The sequence below is a fragment of the Protopterus annectens genome, chromosome 14.part0, assembly GCF_019279795.1.
Source record: "Protopterus annectens isolate FY-2018-M chromosome 14.part0, PAN1.0, whole genome shotgun sequence".
NCBI lineage: Eukaryota > Metazoa > Chordata > Ceratodontiformes > Protopteridae > Protopterus > Protopterus annectens.
The window spans coordinates 596729664-596754153 of NC_056748.1; the positions used below are offsets into that span (position 1 = coordinate 596729664).

At 35.3% G+C, this 24490-nt stretch overlaps 1 pseudogene; it reads right to left on the reverse strand.

The window, feature by feature from the left end:
* Positions 1-1804: 1804 nt before the first annotated feature.
* LOC122788708 overlaps positions 1805-24490 on the reverse strand; it is a 67003-nt pseudogene continuing 44317 nt past the window's right edge.

Consider the following 24490-nt stretch of genomic DNA (forward strand, 5'->3'; position numbering starts at 1 on the left):
GAACAACAAAAAATTAATTCTAAAAACTTTTGCCAATTGTTGTTCAAAAGGAATTATTTATTTAAGTTTATGCAAAAAATGTGACGCCTTTTACGTGGGCAAGAGTGAAAGAAAGATAAAACAAAGAATTTATGAGCACATTTATGATATTCGTACTAAAAGTGAAACAAATTCTTTGTATAAGCACACAAAAACATGTTTGGAAGCAGAATTTCAATTTTTTATATTAGAGGTTGTACCTAAAGACCCTAGGGGAGGTATGTGGGAGACTTTAGTGGAATACAGGGAATTATACTGGCAAATTGTTTTGGAGGCCAGTAAGATCCCTGGTTTAAATGATATGATCTCCCTCACTCCTGTATTAAAAATGAGGTCTGCTAAACTGTGAGACATGTTGCAATAATATGGATGGCCAGTAGAGGGTATTATCACAATGTGTTGTTACACTTTTTTTAGTTTGTTATATACAAGTGAACTTATTCATACATTTTTAAAGTTTTTAAAGTTTTAAATATATTTTAACATATTTAATATTAAATTATAGTAGTTACACGTTATTTAACCAGGATTAAATGTGTTTCCTTTGTATTATAGAGTTTTACATACAGTTTTTAATGTATTCTAATGTACTTATTCATTTAATGTGCAATTGGAGTATTTTGATTGGTTGATTTAAATGTTTGTAGGAGTATATAAGGGTTTAATTGAATGTATTTTCATTATCTGATGAAGTTGTGGACGAAAACGTATGGTGACTATTTTCAGCGTTTGTGTACTTTCAGTGAACTGTTCGGCTTAATAAATCAGTATTGCCTATCTAGCAGTGGTTCGGGGTGCTTTGTTTGGCTTACATATATATATATATATATATATATATATATATATATATATATATATATATATATATATATATATATATATATACACACACACACACACACACACACACACACAGCAACACATATACCCATACATATTGAGCAAAAAATGTAATAATATTGTATTGCTTTAACAAGGATGTCTCAGTTTGTTCTTATACAAATTTAATTTAGTAGTATATAATGTATGGTGGTTGGCAGGTTCTTATACGTAACATATAGTATACTGATGTATATCCGTGATACTGCTAAGTGATGCCCCATATAGAACCTATTTAAACTTCATGAGGAAGGTTTACAGTTTGAATATAACATCATAGTTAATAGTAAATGACAGTGTTAGTATCTGTGCTCTGAGCTTCAGTTGCAGCTTTTGAAAGCTACAAGTGTCTTGAGTCTGCATGTTCTCATATCTGTGTAGGTTTTCCAAGAATCTTTGGGTTTCTTCTCAGTATTGAACTGCAGACTGTGTTAACAATGCATCTTGAATTATACCATATTTTGGAGCCACTCTCCCCAGTTACTCCTATAAAATGTTTGTCTAAACAGGATTTACCCAACTTAGGAAAATAAATAGATAAATGCATTTATGATATGATTTATTTACATAGGACTTATATGCTGAAATGTAACATTTTTAACAGTACTTTAGTCATAAGCCTTCACTTTTCTCTAAAATGGCATTTTATGAATAAAACTGAGGCACTCCATCTTCCAAATGTATGTATGCACATAATATTCAATGATCTCTAGTTTTATGAACTATTATTAGATTTATTTCCAAAGTGCATGTATGCTGTGAGTTATTGACTAATAATTATAATGAACTAATGCTGCTTATCTGATAAAGTCACTCCTGCTATTTGATGTTTGGATACATTTTGTAGTACATATATTTGTTCATTCATAAAAGGCAAGCTTTGGTACAGCTAGTTTATATTGTTTAATTCAACTCTGAAGATGTAATGATTGCATACAACACTGTGTGATTTACCGGTTTGGGATACAGCAGTTCCAAAACATGTACTAGATTATTAGCAAATGTGCTTATGATTATGATATAACTTCAGAAAGGTAATTCCTTGGCAGCTGAAAAAGCATATCTATAACTATTTTTAACTAAATAAGGTTTTATTAAAAGATTCTTTGCAGAAAACTGGTATGGATTGCTTTATAATATAATCTGTGGCTGAACAGTGGAATTCAAAGTAGAGATTGTGATAGGTATACAATTATATTTCTAGTTTCTATATTGCCTATGCATGTATTCACTCGAGACATAAGCTTAAGAGAGATTTCAGTTTTAGAATGAAAAGCACAACTTGCTAAGCACTGGTCAACTGTCATGTTCATTATTCAAAATATTAAACTTTTTCATGGCAGTTTTCTGATAAATTTGACTTGACCATAAATGGGCAGAATGAAATCATTTGACCCTTGTTTTTTTTCTGCAGTCATATTTTTCACAGTCAGAACAAAGTTACAGCCCTGACTCTAAAGATGCACCGTTTCTATATTGAAAGACAAAGTTCACAGAGTGCACTGAGATAGTCCTCGTTGCCAGGGTCATACTTTAGGGCCTTTTCATAGCATTCAATTGCTTGTGGCTTTTCTTGTTTTAATTGATGAAGGAATCCGAGAATCCCAAATGCCACACTGTCATTTGCATTTCTGGATATTTTTCTTTCAGCTGTCTTTTTCAAAATTGTATAGCAATTATCCCTTACATAGGATTCATTTTGTATTTTATAGCCTTCCTTAAATTGGAAAATTGCATGTTTTTCTAAGTTCTTGTACAGCAAGTACTTTCCATATTCAAGGGTGAAGTGTTGCCACTCGTCAGCCTTAAGATTGTTGATCTTTTGTATGATTTCAAAGAGTCATCTGCTTTGCTATAGTTATGTGCATCTGTATACATCTACGCCAGATCCACTTGTGCAAACTGAAATTTGGGTATCAGCTCAACAGCTTGCAGTGCCTTGTTAAGTCAACAATCTACCCAGAGGATTTATGTTGGTAGTGCATATCCTTCTTTAATTTAAATAACTTTTTTCTATAGCAAAGACCAACTTGGTGGTGAAGAAATGCAGAGTTTGGCATTTTTTCAAGTGCTCCTTTCAACAGCATTCAAGCATTGTCCACAGAACCCTGCCTTCTTAGAAACTTAGGTACATAACGTCTAACTTGCGAAATGTCTGCTGATGTTGACAGTGCTTTTTCAGTATATTGAAGGCCTTTCTTCTCTTGCTGAAAATCTTGGAGATGTAAAGCAAGCAATACCATGACAATAGCATCACCTGTATTTAGTTCTAATGCCCGTCTTAACTGTTTAAGAGGTTTGCAGTTCTCCATATTTTGTTTTTTATCTTTAGTTGGTTTAAGGTGGTGCAAAGCAATGGCATATCCAGAATTCAACTTAGGATTATTAGGTTCTTTCTTTACTACTTTTTCAAAACACTCCTTTGCCTTCTCATAATGTCTTGCACTGAATTTCAACAATGTAAACCCCTTTTCTCCATATATTTCTGGAATATTAGCTGTATAAGTAGAAGCAGATCCTAAATTTCTGCAAATTGTTTTTACCTTTTCAAGATAAGTTTCAGCTTGTTCTACTTCATTCATATGGTAGTAAATCCATGCAAAATTTCCCATATGTAACCACAAGCCACTTTTCTGTATCCTGTGGATGCTCTGCTCTTGCTGTCTCCTCGGCTTTCTGCAGGTGAGTAAGAGCTTCCTCATTACATCCATTCAAACAATTTACATATGCAAGCTGGTTGTAAGCATACAAGTTGATGTTTTGCTTAGAAAATTTGACTGACTCATAGATTCTTTCACACAACTTGCTCTTAACTAAACTGTCAAAACTTAACCTCTCTCCCTCTACCATAAACTGGTTCTCCAGCTATCTATCAAATAGATACCAAGCTGTAATATGGAAAAAGGCCACTTCCCCATTCCTTAGTATCCCCACTGGAGTTCCTCAAGGATCTATTCTTGGTCACCTCCTCTTTAATATATTTATCAATGATTATCACAAATCTATCCCGTTTGCAAACATCATCCAATATGCAGATGATTCAACCATCATCTGCTCTGCCACCTCCCCCTCTCTGCTCCAAAAACTTACTCAGGAAGCTTTTTCAATTACTGAACATTGGATGAAAATAAATCACTTAGCACTCAATGCCTCCAAAACAAAACTTATGGTATTCACCCCCTCCAAATCCACTTCCTTCAACATGAACTCTTTCTCAATTACCAGCCTAAATAACTCACCCCTTGAACTAGTGTCTGAAAGTAAGCTACTAGGTGTACAGATTGACAATCGGCTTAGTTACAACTCCCATCTACAACTAAATATTAAAAAAAAACATCAAAAACTAGGTATGCTCTACCGTCAGAACCAATACCTTACAAGCTCCTCCAAAATCACACTCGCTTCCTCTTTTCTCATCCCCTCCCTTCTCTATGGGGCTCCATTATTGACTAATCTTCAGACTTCTCTAAAAAAACAGCTTTCCTCCTGCTATAACAAAATTGCCAAATTCGCCAACAGCCATAGGTCCGCTACTCACCACTGTTCCTCTCTCCAAAAACTAAACTGGCTCGAATTACCTAATCATCTCATATATATACAGCTGACTTTCGCTCACAAGCTCATCCTTAGCCCCTCTCTTTGTCCCTCCCTGTCTTCCGCCTTTAAAATGCACCTACCAAACAGAGTCTTAAGGTCTAACAATCAAAACCTACTAGGAGTACATAAACCATCTCATCCCCCAGGTAAACACCTACTATCTTTTAATCTTGCCCGTCTCTGGAACTCACTTCCACCATCCATTCGTACCACCACTAAACAGTACATGTTCAAAAAATCTCTTCATACATATCTAAGATCCCAATGGGATTGTTCTTGCTCCCTCCCCTCATAATTCTATGTTATCCCATTCTCCTTCACATATATGATACATAACTCTTCCTATCTAAGCCTATGTTCCCTCAGAATACCTACCCTGCAATGTAAGTTTATGTTTTCTTCTGAACAACTTCTTTGAATGCATAAAACATTACTCTTTTTAACTTATTCCCCTGACATTTAATCCACATCAGATTGTATTGTTTTGAATGCTTCTTGAATTTTTGAGCTTAAATGTGTTAAATGTTTTATCTTTTCTCTGTATAAGTATTATTGTAGTTTTTTTATGTACCTGTTTTCATCTGTATTGGAGCTTTTCTCCCCAGGACTCCATTGAAAACGGGTTTTTATGGCCCAATGGACTATCCTGGTAAACTAACTGCAAATAAATAAATAAATAAATAAATAAATCTTCAATATCAACATCTTCCCTCCTCAAATCCCATGTGAAGTGACATTCTAATCGCAGCAGTTTCCACTTCAGGGATTCTTTTGAAATCTTGCTGTAATATAAAAAATAGTATTTGTTGACCATGTTAATTTTTATATTATACATTACAACATTTTATTAATCACACTTATAGTAATTTTACAGTTGAGCTTATATTGTGAATATACTATCCTTTTACAGTTGCAGTTTGGGCGTCATACGAAATCTGTTTAATAAGTTTTCATTTAGGACTACAGACACTGTAAATGAACTCTACTATAAACAAGGCATCTTAGAATACTTTGTAAACGGATGATAAATGTTTCATGAGTATGTAGCAGAGAAATTTTATTCATTAAATTATATTATTTTACTTATTGTTTTGGTAAAGGAAAGCTTTATCTGGTAAAATACTAAGCAATGGTTAGTTTATGGTTTTCACGCATATACATTTTTGCAGAGAGATTAAGAACTTTTTCAGTTGTTTCTTGTGATTCTTATGTTATTTTATCAAGATTTTAAACCAAACTGCAAATACCTGATGCATAACCATAAAACTAATCAAACTTCATATATTTTTTGCTTTCCAAATGCACTACTTAAAGCTGATACACTGTAGTCACTGTCTTGCAGTTAGTGAGGGTTTATTTTTCCATGCCCAGCCCTGCCTACTGATAAAGGCTTCCATCAGTCTGTCAGTGATTATTTGTATTTTTTAATTAATTATTTTAAAAAGTGCAACTTATTTTTAGTAATCCATTGTACAGTACAACCTTTTTACAAAGAGCATATAATATAAAAAAAAAAAATAGTAGGAAGGTGTTTCTGCTGTACACTGAATGCATACTTTACTGTATGTACAGATATTCACAGTACAGTGGGATGTTTCTTTCCTTTTTGTGTTGCTTATGCCAAGTCTCTTAATTTCTGATTGTGATGTTCCTACATTCCACAATAGAAAAAAACAATCAGTTTAAGGGAAAAATGTAATGTTTCATATCTCCTGAAGTGCAAACTGGGTCTGTTTGCAATGCTCAGAATAGTTTGCCCCTGATAAAAAGAGTATATTTAGTTAGACCAAAAAAAAAAAAAAAAACTTCATGGGGTAGAATATTTTTTGAGCAATGCAGTCCTTTGAATTATTTACTTTTGCTATTCTTGTTGAAAGAACACAGGCAAATTAGGTTAAGTTAACATTTTCATATCCATTCTTTTAGAATATGGTGCTCTACTGGGAAAATAATGGGCCATTTTTTAACAGAAATAGGTGCTAGTGAGTGAGAAAAATGAGCAAACCTTTTGAACATCTTAACATATCCTCACTGTACTCTTACCTTGTGTTTGCTAGACTAAGATGAATTCATGCCACCACAAGATAAGCAGCTATTACGGTTTTTGCTGTAACCGATCTCAAAAATATTTATATTTAAGACACTTTATTATTAGTAACAGATCTAATATTAATGACATGGAAACCTAAACTCAGGTGGATGCTGAGGTTGATTCCACCTTAAAAACTCAGAGTGGCGTGGTAATAGCTGAAACAGTCATACAGGGAACATCCCGTTCTACGTCTACCATCTATACAACTTCAACGAGTACTGTCAAGTCACCTTATGCTCCCATTCAAGGAGGAGCATGGAAGAAAGATGGCATACATGTGGCAGGTCATTTGATTTGCACGAATGCTCTACAAACTGAGTTCTGGTAAGAATTCTCTAACTACACCTTATCCCTTCCAGACTACACATTTTCGCGAGTGGTCCCACAGTTGAGGCAACTTGAAACAGAAGGCTTCAGCAGAGGATGATAATGCGATGACACTAAAGAAGATGTGGCAAAGATAAAAGAGTGGTAGTATGGAATCTGTCTAAATGGATACTCACTGAAGAAGAAATCAATGATTGAAATAAAGGTATGACTTTCGTAACAGCCAGTAAAATGACACTGACTGATAATATCATTGAGTTAAAAACTTTTACACATAATTTAATGTTGAAAATACAGTTGGTGGTGATGTTATGAAGTTTGACTGCACACAAACGTTTAGAAAATTAAGTAGTTATGTACCCATTAATCATGGTGTGATTGAAACCTTTGAAAAAGCATGTCTGAAGGATATCTATAAAATGTATGATGACAATGTTACAACCAAATGTTTTGTGAATTTAAGTAAAAGTGAAAGGGAAGCAGTCCATATCCATCAGACCTGCGGATAAAGGGGGACAACTAGTGGTTATGGACTACAATTTTTATAGGGACAGTATGTTAGCAATGCTCAGTGATACAGTTTATGAAAGTATTAATATTGAACGTGTTGAACAATGCAATATGGCTATATGGAATTGTTTATTTGAATGTCTACAATGTCAAGCTATTGATCTAGATCTTTATAATTATTTTATTGTAGAAGAACTACTAATACCTATAGTTCATGGACTGCCTAAAATATATAAACATCCCTGTGTTCCCCCAATGAGGCCCATAGTAGCGGAACATGGCTGGAGCACTGAGCCACTCTCAGTTTATGTTGAACAACATCTAAAACCTATATTGGCTAAGAACAATTATATCTTGAAAGACACCAAACAATTTTAGGAGACCTTTTTGATCATGTTAAAAGTAGACCATCCACAAGGAACTGCATGATGATAACACTAGATGTACAATCTTTATTTATGGTCATCCTCAATGGTCTTGGGGTTGAACTTTTTAAGTAATATTTAGTGGTAGATGGTACCTTAAGGTCATAGACTTGTTATATTTTCTGGTAGAAATAATTTTTATGTTTGAACTGGATCTGTATCAGCAAATTGATGGCATAGCCATGGACACTTCCTGTGCCAATATCTACGCCAACATTGTTATGGCCATATGGGAAAAAGGAAACATTTTAAGAGAGGACATGCATGCTTGTATAGTTTTTTATCAGAGAGTTGTAGACGACGTCTTCCTATTATGGGAAGGGGAGGAATCTGCATTTATTTTCTTTCTGAATAAAATTAACAATACCACTCATTTTCTTAAGTTCACTGCTAATAGCTATTTTACATCGATTGAGTTTTTGGATGTCAAAGTCTGTAGGATGGCTACAGGAGAATATGAAACAGAAATATTTAGGAAAGAATGTTACAGGAATACATATGTTCAGAGAAATAGTATGCATCCACAGCATGTATTCAAAAATGTCTTGAGAGGACAGACCTTAAGGATCTCGAGATTAACATCTAATGAAAATTTAGGAGTGAACTATACAATCTAGAGAACTATTTTATTGAGATGGGCTATGCTAAGAAGGAAATTCAATCAGTGATGATGGACACACTTAGAATGAGAGAAGGAGAAGGTAAACCATACTTCTTCAATATCAATAGGATCACTGGACAAGTACATTCAAAATGTAAGTTTGAGCGTACCGGTGACCTATTCTAGTTAACAGATTACTGAAAGATGTCTACAAAAGGAATTGGAATATTTTATGTGCTGATCTGCAGGTTAGGGGGTTAGTGGGGGACACTCCCCAATATGCTTATAAGAACAAAAAGTCCTTGAAGAGACGTGTATGTGGAACTAAATATGATCATAAGAACATTACTTGCCCTTCTGAACATACTTATGGCACCTTTCCTTGCAGAAGATGTAATTGTAAACAATTAGATAGTAGTGGGAGGTTTGTACACGCAGACATGAAAAAGGATTTGAGTTTCAGACTAATAGGAAATTGTAATACTATCAATTTGGTCTACCTAACTTATTGTATATTATACAATGACCCCCCCCATTAATATTTCAAAACGTGCACGCTGATTGGCCAGCGTTCTCGTTGTAAATCCCACAATATACCAAAGGAAAAAGGTCCGATTGCCCCGACTTTTTTCTGTTGGTATAAAGTGTCCAAAATCTTTTTTTTCTTTTTTTTTTTTTAATAAATACAAAAAAAGGAAAAAAAAAAACGGAGCAAGGGAGACTTTCTTTTTTCCATTGCTTCCGTTTCAAAGCATTGATGTATTGGGTATGCGTAGGAATGAAAGTTCCATATACATGTGCAGAACATCAACACAAGGAAACAGTATACCACCACAGGCAGAAGAACAGTAATGCACTGTTATGCAAAGACATTATTTAAGAAAAGTAAATATTTTTTCTTAAATAATGTCATTGTATAATAGCAATAACTGACTCTGTGGTTGTGTTATATTGAAATTTACCCACGGTTGGCTTTATTTAATCACTCAGGCTTCACCCTCATGATTAAACCACACCAACCATGGGTAAATCTTCAATATACCACACCACGTTGTTGGTTATTGCTTAAGTATGTTATTCTTTCTCTATAGGTATGACTACACGTAGGTTACGAGATCATATTAGAGAACATTTATATGATATCTATAGGAAGGTAGAGACTAATGCCCTAGTGAAACACATCTTAGAATTTGGTGTATCACATGAATTTATGTTTATGGTTGTTGCGATAGTCCCCCCAGGAATTAGAGGAGGGGGCAAATAGGAATAGGGTTGAAACCAAAGAACTTGAATGGATAATTAGGATCCAAGCTAACATGGGCAGGGGCATTAATGACAGAGTCTCTATTAATTCTGCATTGTTGAATAGACCTTTGCACAGATATGTGCATTTTTTATATATTTTTTATAATTTGTATAGATTGTATTTTAACAATATCTTATGTTCATGTTTGAGAATATCAAGTAATATGGTGCTCCCAGTTATTTAAGAGGCTATTTACATGTATAATTGTGTCGATTATCCCACTGGTCAATATGAGTTTAAATAACAGGAAATTAATTGAATTTGTTGTCTGATGAGCTTTTGGCTGCGAAAGCGCTCACCATCACTTTTTTTTGTTATTAAATGTTTATGATTTTATTTGCCGTGGTCTGGTGCCTCCTCCTTTTCTACATTTTATCTTTCTTTGGCATAAAAGAAAATCTATATTCAAAGTAATGCACCCACCAATCACAAAAATGGAACTCAGTAAGGCTAAAAGCATTTGTCAGTATATATCTGATGTCAAACTTAAGAACAAAATAATTTTTAAACATTTTAATGCATGTTCTAGGCTTAACATAAAAAATGGCCACAAGCCCTGTCAGTTGTAGAACACAACCTTACAATATACTTTTCTGTATGTAGACATGCATTCTATGAAAGAACATTTAATGCGTTTCTTTATTGCATATTTTGATCATAGTAGCTAAAATAAATAGCTAAAAAACATTAAATGACTTTCATTATTGATTAATTAAATAATTCTCCCATTGAATTTGTTTGGCTGCATTTCACATTTTTATCCATTGTGACTGTCCTTCTCCTACACAGCTTATTTTCATATAATGGCCTATTCATTGTAGCTCCCCCATCTTGTATGCTGCTGAATATATGCAGATACACACAGACAAACAGATTACACACACACACACATACTATCTTTCTATGCATCTAGCTATCTATCTTTATGGATGTACTTAAAATAATCTAAACTAGTAAATGTCAACATTGCTAACATCAACAAAAAAATTATGAAGACTATGACCCATTACTGTGCATGATAACCTTGGAATATGCAATAAAAATAGAGCATCTCCCCACACCACCTGCTAATTATGTTTTCTGTTTCTGAGACTGCACAATACCAGGGAAAAGGGAATATTCCCAAACACCAGTAATGTAGTGATGTCACGCAATGTTCAACTATCAGTGTGCCGACAAAACAGATGCTGACTTTAAAGACAGTCAACTTTATTAAGTGCACCTATACATATGTAGTATAATATAGATAGATAGATAGATAGAGATGTAGCTATACATATAGATATAGATGTAGATATTGATATTTATATAGCTACAGATGTAAATATAGATGCACAGGGTGGCTGTGGTGGTGCAGTGGTTAGCATTGTTGCCTCATAGCAAGAGGTTCTATGGTTCAATTCTCAGCAGGGGTGCCTTCTGTACAGAGTCTGCATGTCCTTCCTCTGGTCATGTGGGTTTTCTCGGGGTGCTCCAGTTTCCTCCCACATTCCAAAGACATAAAGTAGGTGGATTGGACACTCTAAATTGGCCGTAGGTGACAGTGTGTGCAGAAGTGAGTGGTGCGAATGAACTAGTATGGCAGAGCTAGCCACCTGGTGGTGTAAGCCTTGGCTTAAGATGATTGTCACTGTGGAAATGACAACCCGACACCATGTGCAAAAATGGGAAAAAGGGTTGAGGATGGATGGATATCGATGTAGATGTAAATATAGCTATAGATTAGATGTACATGCAAATATCGATATAGATCCATTCACAACCCCTTTTTCCCATTCGTGCACATGGGGTCTGGATGTCACTTCAACAATGACAATCAACCAGAGCCAAGATTTACACTGCCAGGTAGCTTGCCGTGCCGCAATAGTTCATTCATACTACACACTCACATGCACACTCACACCTATGGGAAATTTAGAGTGTCCAGACCACTTACTGCATGTCTTTGGAATGTGGGAGGAAACCGAAGCACCTGGAAGAAACTCACATGAACACAGGCAGGACATGCAGACTCCACAAGGAAGGCACCCCAGCCAGGAAGTGAACCAGGGAACCTCTTGCTGTGAGGTGGCAATGCTATCTGCTATGTCAGATATAGATATACATGTTAGTATAAATATAGGGTTCTAGCTAAAAGATCAGCCTTGAATGTGCAGTGTTGACCCTAAAAGCTCACAGTTATTAACTGTGCATGTGGCGGAATTCCAAGATTTCTTAAAATATAACATTTTCAGTTGTGTGCGTGTGTGTGTGTGTGTGTGTGTGTGTGTGTGTGTGTGTGTGTGCGTGTGTGCGTGTGCGTGTGTGTGTGCGCGTGTGTGTGTGTGTGTGTGTGTGTGTGTGTGTGTGCGTGCAAGCGTCAAGTAGAACTAGAGTTATAGCTAGGGTAAGTGGTTAGGTGTGTGTGAAGTTAATCAGAATGAAAAACGTAAAGGAGTCACCACGAAAAACTAGTCTCCGTTGGAAATGTTGCAAAGTATTTAATAGACTAAAACACAGTAGATAAAAATACAGTAAATAAGCGCTTTATGTGTGTGAAGTTGTTAGAATTAGGAAAAGTGTTATGGCTAGCAGTTCTGTTAGGGATGGAGTTAGCGTTAATATATATAATTAAGGTCGGTTAAGGGTGAAGATTTTCTCACATTATAATTCTTCATACTCTGCTCTTTCTTTCTCCCTTTCTCTCTCTGTTGCACTGTATCTCTGTTGTAATTGTTCTGTTATAAGTCAAGCATGCTGTCTGCGATACCTGAACATTGCTGTTACCCTCAACATTTCCATAGCCTTCCATATTGATTCACTCTTCAGACTTCTTCAAGAAACTAAGCTTTGACTTCTAAAGATATATCTGCCATCCTTTATCTGTGGTCACAAATGCTGTCAGACCACATCTCCCACTTTTTCATTCTGTTATATTTGGCTTACTACAGCATCCATTTTGTAACAGATACCACTGTGCCATAGTGTTGGCCTTCAAGTTTCTTACTCAACTACATTTCATAGGAGGATTTATTAAGCCATTAATGGTGTCATCTACAAACTTAATTTTTCTCAGTACCAGCAAAAGTGTCTGATTTTTACCTTAAACATATCTAAAATATAAAGGGAATTAATATCAATAAAGCACTCTGCCCTCATTCATGTCTTTTTAGTAGCACAAGTTCAGTAACTTGTAACACTGAAGAAAGTATTCCTTACAAACACTATTATTCACATCCTGCAACAGGAATCATGCACTACTGGTGATCTAGACCTGATTGCAGGGTTGTATCTGTATGAAAAATGTCTCCCCAAAATATCCAAAGAGCAGCCGGGCTATCATTAAATTCCAATATTTTTACCAAAATCTAGCCACATGGGGTACAAAAATTTATTTCATTAATAAGACAGACAGTGTACCACAGAACATGCTGAGCACTAGAGTACTGGGAGTCCAATGCCAGGTTGCATAAGGGAACTTTGACCTAGGTGCATTCGATGATTTACTTAGCCCACTCTTTTATCTTTTCTGTTCCTGGAAAGAAGAGGAACCTGAAGCCACCAAATATGCTAACCACACTGCACTGGTTATTTTTGTTCATCTTGAAAAAACAATTTCAGATTATCCTTGTTGGGTTTTTCTCCTCCTAATATTTGGAATCCTTTGGCTGGCATTATTTTCACCTATACCCATTTCCCCACCATTATTAAGATCACAACCTCATACCTCTCAACCTGGAAACATCAAAAATCTGGACAAAGGCCCATGGACAGTAGGTACAACACTCCAAAAATCTGTATGCTGATTAACATACAATTTGCATATATATATATATATATATATATATATATATATATATATATAAAAATGTGTGTCTGTGAGTGTAAAACCCCACCCACTCCAATGGAATTATGGGATGCTAATATTCAAACTAAAACTGAAGAGACAAAATATTAAACACGAAATATAACCAGAACAATAGTGTTTTATTTATATTAACATTTGAACTTGTATAAGACTTTGAACTCATATAAAACTAAAGTGCAATTTTCTTTTATAAAAATAAAATTAACTGCTACATAAATCTCCAAGAAAATGTTAGCAGTGTGAAGATAGGAGAGGAAACAGAACTCTGATGATGCAGTTCCTAACAAAAGCTCATACTACAATGTTATGACAGAAGAACTGACTGATTTCCCCAAAACTGACAACTACTATTTGTGCAGTGTTATTCTTGAGCAGAGCCTGAAACTAAGAATACAGGTTCTTATATCCAACAAAATTCCCTGGTATGTATGGAACACAAGAAATGATTACAATCCTTAAATCATATTTGCTCTTACATTTTGAGTGACACTGAACTCTGTGCTCCGCTTAGGTCAAACATTTTAAAATCATAACATTTTTTTAAGTGGACAAAGTTCCCTGCATCTCCCTATGTGTGGGATTCTATACCCTCAAACATCCCTTTAAACATCCCATTTTTAAATAACAAACCAATATTTTGCCAGAGTCATGGTAAACTGGGGAAAAAACATACCATGCATGTGCAGTTCTTAAGTTGTGAAACAGTATTTAACACCAGTACTCAGGCAGTCAGCACATTTGTCTGTTAATCTGCCTCTTAATGGTTCCTTTGTTTTAGCTAACAAATCCTTTACATTTTCAGTTTGTATTTCTACAGCTGATCTTTCAGGGGCGCATATAAAGTTGTAACAATGCCATATTACAATTCTATGCTCCATGTAAGACTTCATTTTTTTATCCTCCCTGCAATGTTTTATTTTGTAGTCTTCATACATTTTACTTTCCTTTTACAGGCAGGAAAATCAGACAGTATAATTTTCACATACACAGTAATATATGCAATTATTTATAGCCATAGCATCCAAAAATTCCAGCTAGCATGCTGAAATAAGAATAATCCTACTACAGTACCAGTACAAGACTGACCTTCCAAAACATAAAGCATATGTACTGGTGTAATTTTCTGCTGTCAGATCTATTTCTATACTTGTTAAAGAAAACCCATTCAAAAATTATGCCCATGTTGTTTGCCAAGCTTTTAGGCTTGAAGTTAATTTATGTCATTACTGTTACAAAACATTGGTATAGGAGTTACAGCTGCCTCTCTCCAAACCTCATGTACAAAAACAATCAGCCAACCTTTGTTAGAATAAATATATCCATATTTATTGTACCAGAGGTTGAGTGATATGGTCGAGAGGTATGCAAACCTCATTGCTGCTGCTAGGGATCACTCTCACTCTTCTCTCTTTCTCTCTCACACACAAACCCACACCCACCCACTCACATACACACACCCACACCCAGAGTGTCTTCTGCTTTCTTGCAGGCATTCACTCACACATTGCCCTCACTGTCCTGATCTGTCACACACACAGTCACTTCCTCATTCTTACATTCACTCACACATCGCTCTCACTCTCTCCTGATCTCACACACAGTCACTTCCTCATTCATACGTGCATTCACTCACACATCGCTCTCACTCTCCTGATCTTTGTCACACACAGTCATTTCCTCGTTTGTACATGCATTCGCTCACACATTGCTCTCACTCTTCTGATCTCTCACACACGCGCAGTCTCTCTTGCTTTCATGCACGCATTCACTCACACATGCAGACTGAAACATACCCACCCACACACACACAAACTATTCTGCTTTCATGCATGCATTCACTCACGCATGCAGACAGACACATAAACACACTCATACACACATTCACTTTTTTGTTTCACTCCATGCCTGACAACCTGGTACCAAATGATCCACGGCCAAATACTGGTCCTTGGCCAGGTGGTTCGAGACCACTGCATTAGCGCACACAAGCATAGCATGAGATAAGTATGATGGAAGATTTTCCCCTTAAAAAATATGCATGCTGTTTCCTAGCACAACTGCTTTCTTTTGTTGATTTATGTTTTCTCCCTATTCCCTTTGTAGTTCTAAACCTCTCATCACATCTCTTATTTTGTTGGCATGAACCGGCACCGCGCTTCCCACACATCCTTGAATTTTGTATTCCCTTGCTCAGATTTAAAATCACATATTTACTTTATACAAACTCCAGCAATGGTATTTTGTGACATTTCTCAGATACTAGCCAGAAACTGAATGCTTGTAATGTTTTAGGGCAAGGGAGTGTGAAGCTTTATATTTTGTAATGCCCATTTTGTTTTTATATTCATTTTGGTTAGATGTGACATCTCTAACCAGTGTCAGCTTTATGTATTTCTCTATCAAGACTCAAATGTTTCTTTATGCTTGGATATATCATACAGTGAATATTTAGTTAAAAAACATGTAGTTGTGAGGTGTTATAGAATGTCATGCTTTACTGATAGACCTAGAGGTACCATTTCTTTAAGACTGACTTTGTTGCCCATTTCAATTCTTGTAGGATAAGGCTTCAGCACAGTGACTGTGTCCCTTGTATTGGTGCATTGCATTTTATGTTAACCAGTGAAAATAACTAATAACAAGGGAAAAAAATCTCAGGCATTCAGATAACAGGCTCAATCTGTTTTGTTCTGTTTACATTTGTGCATACTTTTTCAGGCAGTCACAGTTTCAATTAGCCATAGGTGATGCATTAAGGCATACAGTGATGAAACACATTTTTTTTTATCTTTTTATACTTACTTGGAGCCAGAGAGGTCGAGTTGCGAAAGAAAATAAATTTTGTCATCCTGGGAGTAGACTAGTTTAGAGTCAAACAAGGGTTGACAACTTGGCAGAAGTAGAATGAAGATGAAGAAAAAATTGAATTTCTTTGTTAAATTGTAAACAGCAGCTTGGCTTGCTGCTGTGCTGGCCTGCTGCTATTCAAATTTCCAGGCGGTAAACATAAACACAGTCTGACTCTCCTGTCATCATGCTTGCAGGATAAGCTGGCGATACATGATGATGTCAGACACTACTTTAACTTGAAAATAAAAAAACAAATCGGAGCTGAAGGGACCACTCGGGAATTTGTGTCACCCCATTATTTTGCCCTCAAAACTGGTAAATACCAAGGAATTTGGTATGGTTGAGAGGTATGCACAACCTACAACTGCAAGACAAACAATTAAACCGTTACTTCCTGACGATTATTACAAGACTTGAAGCTTCATCCTTACACTCTGCTTCAACCTACTTCTTTCTTCATGTCCTCCTGTTCTGGTTAGCACTTCCCCATATAGCTATGGCTGTAACTGTTGCAGTTCCCTGCTCTTGGTACCTCTGTACTGCAAAACATGCTCCTCCAAGATACAGTAAATGTTATGCTGAATTTTGTGAATAAGATTTTTTGGCTTTGAATTCTGTTCTCTGTTTTGAAATTAATCCTGGTTGCATACTTTGCTTTTCAATGAATGCATCACTTGCTCATTTTCAGAATGATTGTTAAATCACATTGTATATCTGGACATCCATTTTTCTCTGTGAAAGTTTTATCTGCTCTTTTCCTGGATGATTAACTTCAAAAGTGCACTGCACAGTCACTTCCCGTACATGTGGATTTGTAACTGTTCAGTCCCCTCCTCAGCCATTACCTAAATTCAAGATTTTCAGCCTCACAACTTCCTCTCTTATTTCCTCCCTTTATGCCATCATATACCCTTACGCCAAACCAGTAACCTTTACTTCTATGTCCCCAGTTCTTATACAAATGAACACCCCATTTGATACACTCCCTTACTCTGTGTATAACAGATCGTTCTTCTCTAAGCCAAATATCTCTATATTATGCCTTGGAAGATTTTCTAGTCTTCTTCTTTGAATCATACTAATTTTCTTTTCTGTTTTACCAATTGTTTATGTAACTTCTGCAATTTTATGTACTATTTTAAATTATTTTTTAGTTTTTATTCTATGTATGTACCTTGGAGCTTTTCTCCCCGAGCCTCCTCTGAAAATGGGCTAGCCTGGCCTGGTAAACAAATGTTAATAAATAATAAATAAATGATTAAGCTCTAGATGTATACTTGATCACCAGTGTAATGTGGTCCCAAAAGTGACTTGACTCATTAGATTCAATTGATAAATACTCACCACCTCTTTATAAAATTGATAAAAAGTGTGACATCTGGACAGTACCCTGCTGGACTGCCAACAATAATGTGATGTCCCTTACTATCCTGGGTCAGTAACTAAGGAGCTTTAGTTCTCATGACTGATTCCGGTATGAGAATGTCACTAAAACAGGAGTAAAATTTCACAATTTCCCCTAAGAGCACAACAGGAACACACACTATAACCTGGGACTGGACTGTATACTCCTGTCCACCCCAAATGTAACTCATTACACACTTCAGAGCAACGTGTCCCAGTTTAAGACCTTTGATACACTCACAATTAAATTAAATCTCACACATCCAAAAACACTTCTGAGAAACCCTGACACAGATTTCCAGCTGTGGCCTTTCCCCAAAATAATATGGTAATACGCTGCCACCAGTCAGACAGCCTATATGCCTGTAAAAGTGGTGTTCAATTATGAAACTAGATGTTAAAACAAATAGTAACAAATGACCTAAAGCAGACAGCTCTCGGAGTCAACCAGGAAGTTATCAAAGCAGGTATAAGCACTCTCAAATCACCAAAGAAAACATTGATTAACCAGCCACAACACAAGTTAATAAAAATATTTAATAATGAGCAAAATGATTAAAAATATAAAGCAGTAATCTCCAATAAACAAACAGAATTCAATCACCAGGAAAATTAAATCAATACTGAAGGATAGAACTCCAACATTTAGAAAAACTGTAACTGATAAGTTATAATTTTCCTATCTGACTAAAGAACACTGTCCCTGATCTAAACTAAATTATTACAACAGATCAAAGGCAGGCTTACAGTTATTGGTGAGTCCTTTTTTTTATCCACTGTACAGTACAACTATGAACAAATGATAACTGCAACTGGCAACTATAACTGGCTGTTAACTGGCAACAACTGACTTCAACTGTCTTCAGCAGGCTCTTTTATAGACTAGCTTAACTGTCCACAACTGTTCCAGTTCTAATTTTCATTTCATATTTTGAAAATCAACCAACAGCTGTTTACTAAATTTCTTTCTTATCTTTCAGCCTCTGACAAAAACACAGAGCAACTGTCAACATTCTGATAACATCATCTGCAGATCAACTGATTCTGTGACAGTCTGAATTTAGAATCTTCTTCACAGTTTACTATCAGAAAGACAAATGAAGGTTCAGTGAAAATGGGAATGTTGAATGTCAGTTGGCTGATTCCCATATTGCCAACCTTCAATTCTGTGAGTGTCCTTTGCAGTGAATGCCACTGTGCATGGCCGATGTTACGAATAGAGATTGTGGTACAGTGCAGATTGGGAAATTTACACTTTTTCTTACTGCAATGCAATCTCAGAGTTAGAATATATAATTTGTAGGGGGTGTGGGAGGCACAACCCCCCACAGGGGTTTGCAGAGGGGCAAAACTTGAATTTAAGCATTGTGCAGTATTGAACTGGCACGTTAATACTGCATTTTGCAAAAGGTGCAGGGGAAAAAGGATGTTGAATACTTTGAATCTGATTTTGCCACAATTATCCTTTTGACATTTCAACCTACTTAATATGCAGCACATCGCACATGTAAACCGCATTTTTGAATGGTTTGCATTCTGATGTTTGATGTTTTGATAGTAAACCCTTCTTCACAAATATGCCCAGTTAGAAATGTAAAGGAACACTGTTAAGTCTTTAAAACATTCTGCACAAATTATAAATCAACATGTAAGAACTTATTTACAAATATCATAACTAGTCATGCTGGCATATAATACGCAGGTTAATCTGAAATTATGTACAAAAACTTCAGACAGACATGCTAGCACAAACAACAGTGTCTAATTTATTCACAATCAGACTATCAGATAATCATCTAAAAGAATTCAGAACATCAGCAATAAAAACTCCACTAACCAAAAAAATGAATTGCATTTTATATAGCCTCAAGCTGAGGTCACACAATCTCTTGTAATATACATGTCTCTTTCTGAACTGTGAGCTTTTTTATGCTACTCCTTTTCAATTTATGCAGGAGGTTGCTTGATAATCCAGTCACAGAATTTAAATTTACAAGTAATGCACATTACTAGAAAAAAATCCTTTATTATTTTATTTATTTATTTGACATTTGTTGACTGGGGGTTTTCAACTAAGCCAAAGCCTTTTTTCAGTGGAATCCCGAGGAGAAAGGCTAAAGTTACAGACATTATTAAAAATAATAAAGATAGACATAATATATGGTTACTGATATTATTAAAATAATACAAAGGTGAGTAAAATACACTTTGAAGTAAGATTACAGTGTGGAGAAGCAATATCAATGAGTATATAAAGGCAAGCTATGTCACAGAAGTAACTAACAAAATCTTACACCCTGGAACTCTTACATCCCTTACAGAGAAACTTTTATTTATAGACTCTTTTCTTCTTAAAAAGTAAACTGGCTCTACCTCACATATAAAATACCTAATAAGTACGCTCAAGCCCTACTCACCCCCCATTGACAACCTACCTAGAGAATATCTAATGCTTGCAGCTGCTTCCATTGCTTATCCAGTGTCCATCTTTATTAATTGATTCATTCAGGGATCCCATCTCACTTTTTGGAAAAAAAATCTACATGATACCTCTTTTTAAAGGTAGTAATGACTCAAAAATAAGAAAATTTAGGCCTATAACTATCTTTTCCCCCTCTCTGCAATTCTAAAAAAGTGCATATATCAACAAATCTTACAATGTCCCTTTCAAGAAAATCTACTAACTTCTACCCAATGTGGTTTTCGCCAATATGATATCACAAAAATTGCCATGATTACCTTCTTATATAACATCATCAAATTTAGACATGATAATAAATTGGTATTTTCCTTCTTTTAGATATCTTCAAAGCCTTTGACACAGTATCTTACTCCAAATGACTCTCTAAAGTGTCAGCACTTCACCTGTCTAATACAACACTCAGCTGGTTCACTGGCTACCTTTCTTACTGGCAGTTTTCTGTAAAACATCTCTCTTTATACTCCTCTTCCAGTTAATACTGCTGTTCCCCAAAATTCTGTACTTGGACCTCTTCTCTTTAACATCTTTATTAACAAGTTACATCCATCCTCCCAACAAGCTTCCCTCATCCAGTACACCGACCACTAGACCCTCACCTGCTCATGAAAAACCCTTTTATTCTGCATTAAATGCCTTCAATTCTACCAAGCACTAGCTCTGTGAAAACTCTCTCTCCCTAAATCCAAGCTATTACTATTTTGCCCCAAATATCTAACACCTCTGAAAAATGGCTTCAAAATAACTTCTCTCAATTGCACTGATATAGAAGTTACATCTCAATTTATGATCAACTAAAATCTGATCTTCATATACAAAATTAAAAAATATATAGATCTAAAAAAATTCTCACCAGCTCCTCCAGAGTCACACTTGCAAACACATACTTTTAGCTTCTCTGTTGTATGTCTCACCAACTTTTACTAATATTCAAATCTCCCTTATCACAAAACTATAACTTTGTTATAGAAAGGCATCTAGATTTGAAACCAGTCTGTCATATAAACATCATCACTGTTCTACTCAGAAAATATTAAAATGGCTTCATTTGCCCAATTACCTCAAGTTCACTTAACTCCTACTTCCCCACAAAATGATATATAATCCTTTCCTTTGACCATCCATCAATAACATTCTGAAATAGTACCTTTCTAACTTTTCACTTCACTCATTATGACAAAAAGGCTTCTAGAAACCCATAAACCTAAAAAAATAGGGTGTAAGTTTATACTCCTGCATAGTAGCCAAAATCTGGAATAAGATTCCTATGGATTTTAGCTCAACATCTACAAGTTCAATTTTTAAACATACCCTAAATTAATATTTTCATCTCCAGCCTCTGCACTTCCCTATCTCCAGGTTCCTAAACAGGTTCCTAAGGAGCTTTACTTATTTGAATTCCCTAACACACTTATAGAAGGATCACTTTTACATGGGAAGCTGTTACAGCTTTTTGACCACATGGGCTTTGATCTCATGCATGTTTTGATTAGGGACAGCAATAGAAGTTTGGCTAAGTTAGAAGGTGATATACAGACATTGTCGGCTGATGGAGCCAGAGACCTATTGTTTGATCACTATGGAAGTTGTCCACAGCATTGACCATTATTGCATTTTAATTAAAATAAAAGAGAAACAAACTGAAATTAGATGAACTGGAATATAAAGAAAAAAAAGCATACCCTGTTCCGGGGGTAGGGGTTAGAGTGGTACTAGGAAGTCCAATGTTTGTCAGTCTGTTGTTCCTCATGTGGTTTTGAAGAATGAAAAAATTGATAGTTTTTTGGAAAATTACACTTTTTAGCAGAGGAGCAACCAGTGAGGTCATCAAGGTTAATAGAAATGAGAAACCAGCAGCACAAACATCCAACTTTACACCAGACTGAATTTTCTACAAAGGATTAAGTTTATTGGATTTCTCCAACCAAGCCAAAAGGCAAATAAAAGAGGAAATGGAAAAGATAATGTTTTTACAAATTGGTTCAGAAATAGATACTGTAGATGTTTTCAATTTTAAAGGGTTTAAGATCTAGAATTACAGTGACCTGCATGTCACACCTACACATGGTGAACTTTTTTCAAAAGGTTTTACATTTATATCAACAAAAAGATTGACACTGGTGTACATTTTGGTCGAGCTCAAACTATTTATGAAAAATATTAATTTTAAAATATTATTTGATAATTACAATCCATCAATGGAAGGACTTTCGAGTTTGTGTAGAGAGAGTACTTTTAACCCTCCTTTAAATTCTTCAGCTGAGCTGTTTGAAAAAAATGTTTGAAAACAGTATAAGACCATGGTAAAGTTGCATTCTAAAACACCAACTTACAATTTATCTAAGGAAGAGGATAGATTACTTAAGACCTTGTGCACGAAAAAAATATATATAAGAATTATAAAACCTGATAAAGGCGTTGGAGTTATAATTATGAATAATTTTGATTATTCTCAGAAAATGTTGGAACATCTACACAACAGTAACTATTTTTGCACAGTGTCTAAAAATGAAGTTAACATAGCACATTCTAAAAGTAATTATTGGTTAATTGCTATCAGTTGGATTACCAGATACCAAGTAAAATTATGGATTTTTTAAAGGTAAAAAAATGATTGTCCCCTCTATATTTGGTATTCCAAAAAAAATATATATATATATATACGGGAATTCATAATCCACCATTGCGGCAGATAGAGGGAGCTGGGGGCTACATGACGGAATCCATAGCTAAATATCTGGATTCAAAATTTTAAAAAAATACATCTTCGAAGGGGAAGATCAAGTTCTAATTGACTCTTGGCATCTTTTATGAGCTATAGGAAAGAGGAATTATGTTGATGAGTCAGTGTTTCAATGTCCCACACATGGACTGTTCCACCTCTTCTCTTCAGGGAAATGATACAGAAGCATCAGGTGTAGAACATCAAATGATCAGACTGTTGAACAACTAACCTTAACAATGCCAAACCTCTCTCAGTTTGTAAGAACATCATAAGTGCAATACGATTGTCTTTACTGTCGTAGAATTAAATTATTATATTTATCTAAGTTATGCAATCTGTGCTAAATTATTACTTGCACAAGTACAGGAACTGCAAATTATGCTATGCTGCTATCTTAAAAAATGGTGGTGGGTAAGTTATCTATGTGTGTATTTATATCTGTACTGTCAAGAATTTCATCCATTATATGCTTTAATGTTGTGAAAACTGTTTTCAATGCACACAAGCCTGAAGTAATGACATTTCATCCAGTGATGCATTGCATTTGTTGATCTGAATGATAATAAAGTTTACTTTGACTTATTTCTTGGAAGTTATGTGAAAGACTTATTTACATCTATTCCCCATGAAGAGAGTTTGAATTGGTTTAACGAGGCTCTAATTTTGAATAAAAAGTTTAGCCAGGATCTTATTAATATAATGATGGAAGGTATGGAATTTGTATTAACTAACAATTATATATATTTTGATGGCAAATTGTACACACAGATAAGGAATGTAGCAATGGGGGACACCAACATTGTTTTATGGTGGTCAGAGACCAACACCATTTTTCTTTCATCATTTGTTAGGTACTAGATTGATTATTTCCATTACCTGGACGATATTTTTATCATTTGGAGTGGCAATGATGTTAGGCTCCTGGAATTTCAGTTTCATCAAAAACTCAACTTCTTTTTTGAATTTACTATGGAGAAGAATAGTCAGAAGTTTATTTTTTGGATGTTAAACACACAAAGAATTGGAACGAGCACAGATATGAAAGTATTATTTTTAGGAAACCAACTTATTCAGTTTCCTTCACTTTGGTAGTGAACACCCTTGGTGGCAGAAAATAAATTTGGTGAAGGGGCTGGTCTGAGAATGAGATCTTTTTAAAAGCAATTGACAAATTGAAAAAAAATGTTCCTTGAAAGGAACTATCGAATTAAATTGTTGAAAGAAATATCAGGTGAAGTTATGGATGGTTAGTGGATGGGATAATTTTTTTCCTATTATTAAATATCCTGATAACATACAGGTCCACACCAAGGAAAATGTGCTCCTCTTGTTCAGCGTACTATATAAGGAAAATGGAACTTGCATTGAAAAATGTATTTACCAGCATAATTATGCTAAATTGCTAATTG